The sequence below is a fragment of the Paroedura picta genome, unplaced genomic scaffold, assembly GCF_049243985.1.
Source record: "Paroedura picta isolate Pp20150507F unplaced genomic scaffold, Ppicta_v3.0 Ppicta_v3_sca21, whole genome shotgun sequence".
Classification (NCBI taxonomy): Eukaryota; Metazoa; Chordata; class Lepidosauria; order Squamata; family Gekkonidae; genus Paroedura; species Paroedura picta.
In genome coordinates, this window is record NW_027518618.1 from 4,798,579 (window position 1) to 4,805,040 (window position 6,462).

Genomic DNA, 6,462 nt, shown 5'->3' on the forward strand with positions numbered 1-6,462 from the left:
TTTCCCTCCTGCTAGAAAATGCCACCGGGCAGCAGGGGGGCGGCCCACAGCCGGACTCTGGGCGACGAAACAAAACGAGGCAGGCGCTGTGTTGTCGCTTGGCGGGACCGGGCGGAGGGCCGCTTTGAGCGCCGCCAGGACTGCAACCGGAGGGCTCCCCGGGTGGGGCTCTTGGTAGGGGCGGGCAGACGGGGGCGTTTGGGCTTCCTTCTCCCCGGCCGCGGCCCTTCCCCATCTGTGGCCTGCCAAAAATGCCACGCGGCAGGGGGTGGGGTGGGCCGTTCCTGCATCACCTGCTGCCTCTGCCCCAATGTGGGGCGTGGCCGTTGGGGGGTTGGGCACGGCTGGACCGGGCCTCCGAGGTGGGGCAGGGCACTGCCGGGTGGTCCGGGGGCGGAGGGGCGGGCGCCAGCGCTTGCAGAACGGCCAGGTCTGCCGCCCAAGGCGCAGCTGCTGAGAGCCTTCCAGCAAGGGCAAGAGCGCCTCTAGGCGTGCGCAGAGAGCTCCTCCGCGAAGGTCGGGGACGGAGCGCCTCAACCAATCGGGGCCCATCAGGGGCGTGGCTATCCGCCCAACCCCTTTCCTCGCCTCCTTATGCAGATGAGCCGCCCGGCGAGCCCCGTGATTGGCTGCCCCCGCCCCCGCCCCGCGAATGTAGCCGGGTTTCGGCCGCGGAAAGGCGAGAGACGAGCCGGGTGCGGAGCGGGAGGGAGCGAGCGAGCGATGGTGGACGCCGATTGGCCGCGCGCCGCCCCCCGCGACCCACCGATCAGCCCCTGAGTCGCCAGGTAGGTCGAGCGGGAGGCGGGGGGGGGGGCCTCCCGGCGGGAACTGGCCGTAGTGGTGGGGCCTCCCGGCGGGAGTTGGCAGCCCAGCGCCTCTGGGAGGTCACCGGGGAGGAGGAGGAGGAGGCGGGCGCTTGCTGCATGAGTCACGGGCCGCTGGCCGCCCTGCGGGAGATGCTCGTGCCAGGGTCACGTGTCCTGGGGGAGCGGGGCCACCGGGCCAGGCACCCTACTGCCCCTCCCTCGCCCCCGGGGAGCGGGCGTCTTGTTCCGCCGGGGCACTTCCAGGGCCGCCCAAAGTCCGACGGCCGCTCGGCAACCTGCCCGCGACCCTCCCCCGCGGCTTTAAACTTCGGGTGGGGGGCGGAATGAGACCGCCTCGGGCGGGGTGAATCAGCGGGCCCTCCAGATGCCCAGGGAGCACCGGCAGGCAGAGCCCCTCCAGCCATCCCGCTGAGCCCTTGGCCCTCCCTCCCTTCTCCCTCCAGGACGATGCCGGGCAAAGGACAAAAGCGCAAGCGGAGCCAGGAGGGGGAAGGGGCGGAGCCGGCCGGGGCCCTGCCCTCCAGCGCCCTCTTCAGCCTGTCAGAGGCCAAGCTACGCCTGCGGCTGCAGCGGACAGAGCCTGACCTCCGGCCCCTGGTCCTGGTGGCCAACGCTCTTCGGCGCCTCCAGGACGAGATGGACACCAGCTTTGGCCCAGCACAACCTCAGGGCAGGGGGGTCTGGCTGGATCCTGGCAGGAGGAATCCGTCGCTGCCCCCCCACTCTTGACCAGCTCTTGCTCTCCAGCTTGGACGCCGCTGTCTTCTCCTCCGTCCTGGGAGACCTGACCGGGCCAGACTGCTTCAGCAACCCGCTGTGCCCCCCGACAGCCCCGCTGGAAGACCTCCTGGAGCCCGGACGGACAGCCCAGCCGGGCCTCAGCCCTGTGGACCTTCTGGGCCCTGAGGAGGGCCTATGGGAGGAAGGCTTGGACAGCCTCTTCGAGGATATTGACACCTCCATGTATGACTGCAATCCCTGGGGAACCCCTGGCAAAGAGGTCTGCTCAGGCCCCCTGGCAGGCGGGCAGGGCCCAGAGGACTTGGACTACCTCCTGGATGTCCTCGTGGGAGCCGAGGAACTGTGAGGACACCAGCCGGAGGACGGGCATCGCTCACTCTCCTTGTTGGCCTCTGGGCTAAGCAACTCCTGGCTCCTCACGGGTGGGGGGCATATGTGAGGAATATGGGTGGGTGAGGCTGAGCAGAGAGCAGCAGGAGTGGCCCACAGTGGCCGGACCTGAGGGCAGGCCAGCTCTGTGCCAAGGCAGGTGGCCATTTGTGGAGGTTTGGCCTAATTGAGGCAAGAGGAGCACAGGCGGGTCCTGATCCTTCCGGCCAGCATCTCCCACACCTGCCTCTCCCAGCTACCCTACTGATGCAGGACAAATCCCTTTGTCCTCTAGGTAACTACCAACCTGTCAGCTTGACGTCTATAGCTGGCAAAATGTTAGAACAAATCATCAAGCAGTCAGTCCTTGAGCAGCTACAGCGGATGGCTGTAATTACTAAAAGTCAGCAAGGCTTTCTCAAGGACAAGCCATGTCAGCCTTATCTCTTTTTTGAGAAAGTTACTCTCTTGCTAGATCGGGGGAATGTCGTGGACATAGTTTGTCTTGATTTAAGTATGGTCTTTGATAAGGTTCCGCATGATATTCTTATTGACAAGTTGGTAAAATGCAGTATGGATCCTATTACTGGTTGACAGATCATACCCAAAGGGTGCTTGTAAATGGTTCATCATCTTGGAAAGGAGGGACGAGTGGAGTGCCTCAGGATGTGTCCTGGGCCCTGTGTTGTTCAACATATTCATGAATTATTTGGATGAAGGAATAGAGGGGTTATTTATTTAAGTTGTAGATTATTTAGGTTGGTAAAATCAACTGCATCACTATAGGGTGGGCGAGGCTTGTCTTGGCAGTAGTACATGTGAAAAGGATCTGGGGGTCCTAGTAGACCAGGCACTGAATATGAGTCAGCAGTGTGACTCAGTAGCTAAAAGGCAAATGGGATTGTGGGCTGTATAAAAACAGAGTATCGTGTCCAGATCACAAAAGGAGATGTTACCGCTTTACTCCACTCTGGTTCAGCCTCACTTGGAGTAGTGTGTTCAGTTTTGGGCACCATAACTGGAGTGTGTTCAGAGGAGGGCTATGAAAACCAAGACATATGAGCTTGGTCTGTTTAGCCTGGAGAGGAGACGACTGAGAGGGGATTTGATAACCATCTTCGAGTATTTATAAGGCTGCCATATAGAGGATGGAGCAGAGTTGTTCTCTCTTTCCCCAAAGAGTCAGACCAGAACCAATGGGATGAAATTAATTCAAAAGAATTTTTGGCTAAGCATCCAGAAGAAGTTCCCGACAGTTAGAGTGGTTCCTCAGTGGAACAGGCTTCCTCGGGAAGTGGTGAGTTTTCCTTCTTTGGAAGTTTTTAAACAGAGGCTTGATAGTCATCTGACAGAATTGCTGAGATAATGAACTTAGGCAGAAGGCCACGGTACCGGGCCGCCGGTAGCCGCGCCTGCCTCCTCCAACCCCCCCCCCCCCCCACAGCGAGAAGGAAGGGAAGAGGCGGGCGCCGGCGTCACAAATGTGCATGCGCGCAGTTGCAGCGCATGCGTGTTGCGCCCATGGTGGTGAAAACACGCATGTGCGGCAACTGCGCATGCGCATTTGTGCGCAGCTGCCACGCGTGTGTCGGCTCTCCCTTCATCCCCAGAGGCGGTCCCTGACCTCAGAAAGGTTGGGGACCGCTACTCTAAGGTTCTCAGAGGAGTCCTTGGCTGCCCAGTGCACAACCCTCTGCCCTAGGGCTGCTGCTGCTCCTGCTGGGGAAAAGAGGCCTGGCCACAGACTGAGGGCCAGGGGAAGGGCCTCAGACCCTGCAGGGAGCATGCAAAGATTGTGATCTCTGACCCTTTCGCAGAGTGATGTCCCTATATGATGTGGTGATTAGTGCAGTGGCCTCTGATCTGGAGAGCCAGGTTTGATTTCCCTCCCTCCTCCTCCACATGCAGCCAGTGAGGTGACCTTAGGCCAGTCACAGTTCTTTTAGAGCTCTTATTGCAGAGCAGTTCTCTCAGAGCTTTTGCAGCCCCACCTCCCTCACAGGGTGTATGTTGTGGGGGCAGAAGGGAGGGGAGGAAGGCTGCCACAAATTCTTCTGCAGTGGGAAGCCAGTTTAGCATAGTGATTAGGAGTGCAGATTTCTAATCTGGCGAGCTGGATCTGATTCCCCACATGCAACCAGCTGGGTGACCTTGGGCTGTTCTGACCAAGCAGTAATATCAGGGCTCTCCCAACCTCACCTCCCTCACAGGGTGTCTGTTGTGGGGAGAGGAAAGGGAAGCCGCTTTGAGACTCCTTCGGGGAGAGGAAAGTGGCATATAAGAACCAACACTCTTCTGCCCTCCCCCCTCCCATGGGGCACCTGCCTTGTTTGTCTTTGAGCAGGAAGTGACAGGAGGAAGTCCCGGCCCCTCCCCTGGGATGAGTCATGCACTGGGCATCCTGTTTAGCTGGTCCAGATTCCTGCCCAGGAGGCCCTGCTGCCCACACACTGCTCCTGCCTGGGAGAAGGGGGTTGTGGGGCTGGGGTGGGTGGGCTCAGGGGTGCAAGTCCCAGGGGATCAAGTTAGGGGTGGGGAGAGAAACAGCACAGGTGGCTGGGGCAGATGAGAAGTGTGCCTTGGAGCCGTAATTAGAAGGATCCACGCTGGCTCTGGTGTCAAAGGATAGACGACAAAGGGCTGGCTGTGAAGGAACCAGAGGCTCCCTCTAGCTTCCCAGGTTGTCCCAGGAGGGCCGGCAGGGACTCTGCCCCCCCTGCCAGGGGCTGCCAGCTGTGTTGCCTGACCAGCCAGGGTGTGTTTGTGTGTGTGTGTGTTATCTGCCCCTCCCCAGATTTGAGAATTTGTAGAGATTTTCCCCCCAGCCTCTCACAGGGAAGGAGGATTATGGGAAGTGGAAGGGGGCCGGGTGGGACACTCGGAGAATCCGGAGGAAGCTTTTCTGATCTTCAACGGCCAAGCTGCTTCTCTGGCTGGGGATAAGTTGGGGGTGGGGGGAGCTCCCCTGCCGGCACCCCTCCCTGTCCTTGCTTCCCAGAGGGAGAGCTCTATCAGCCTTCTGGAGATGGACGGCGGGGTCCAGCTGTGTGGCAGAGGCTGCTTGGGGAGGGTGATACGAACACCTTGCACCAAAGTCCTGCTCCCCTCGTGGGGGTTCTTTCCACCTCTGCGCAACCTGTGCTAATTGTCAAGCAGCCTGCTTGAGTGCCCCTGCCCTGGTTACTGGGGGGCTGCACAGATCTCCCCAAAAGGGTGCTCGTAAGACAGAGGAAAGTGACCTTACCAACCTAGCTGCAGGGCTGTAGGAGTGAAAGAGCGTGCCTTTTTAAGGAGATAATTGGGGAGGGGTCTGCCCTCCTGTCCTGCTGCTGCACCTGTTCTCTGTGGTGTGCACAAAGAACAAAACATGCATGATGCACACACACACAAACACACCACCCCCTACCTGCTAGACTAGCACAACTTTGGCCTCCCTGCTTGCACACCGTAGCTAGCCTGTCTTGAACTGTGAAATGTTGCTGATCGTATTTTTGGGGATGGGGGGCGGGGTGTCAGCTGAGAGGCCGGCAAAGCCCTGTATGGCCTCGTATGGCCTCTTGTTGGTAGCAGCCAGTTTGGTGTAGTGGTTAGGAGTGCGGACTTCTAATCTGGCATACCGGGTTCGATTCTGCACTCCCCCACATGCAACCAGCTGGGTGACCTTGGGCTCCCCATGGCACTGATAAAGCTGTTCTGACCGAGCAGGAATATCAGGGCTCTCTCAGCCTCACCCACCCCACAGGGTGTCTGTTGTGGGGAGAGGAATGGGAAGGCAACTGTAAGCTGCTTTGAGCCTCCTTCGGGTAGGGAAAAGCGGCATATAAGAACCAACTCTTCTTCTTCCTCAGTAATATCAGGGCTCTCTCAGCCTCACCCACCCCACAGGGTGTCTGTTGTGGGGAGAGGAATGGGAAGGCAACTATAAGCCGTTTTGAGCCTCCTTCGGGTAGGGAAAAGCGGCATATAAGAACCAACTCTTCTTCTTCTTCCAGTGTCTTAAATCGGAGTCCATGTGGCAGACTCTTTCATGAGCCAGCATCCTATCCTCAGGCTTCCAGTTAGCAGGGCTGATTTATATCCACAGCTAAAAACTGTAGGAGGGGCAGGATATTTCATGAGTCTTGAAATTCTAGGGAAAATGCGCGTACAGCAGTGTGGTGGAGCCTCTGTCCTGGGCTAACCCATTTCCATTCTTGAAGTCTGTGGAGAAATGCTCTGAACCCAGGCATTCACCCTGCTGTTTCAGTCATAGACTATACCAGGGGTTGTCCATGGACAACAATTCCCATGAGCCCCTGCCAGCGAATTGTAGTCCATGGATATCTGGAGGGCTGCAGTTTGACTACCCCTGGACTACACTCTCTGTGTGCCCAGAAATCCAGCTGCAAATTCACAGCTGGCAAGATGGGGGGAGGAGCCATCAAGTTCCCGCTTGTGCAAATGACCCCAGCCAAAGATGAAGCTTTAATGCCCCACGCCCTACGGCAAGGTGATACCCAGGGACAGAGGGAAGTCGCCAGAT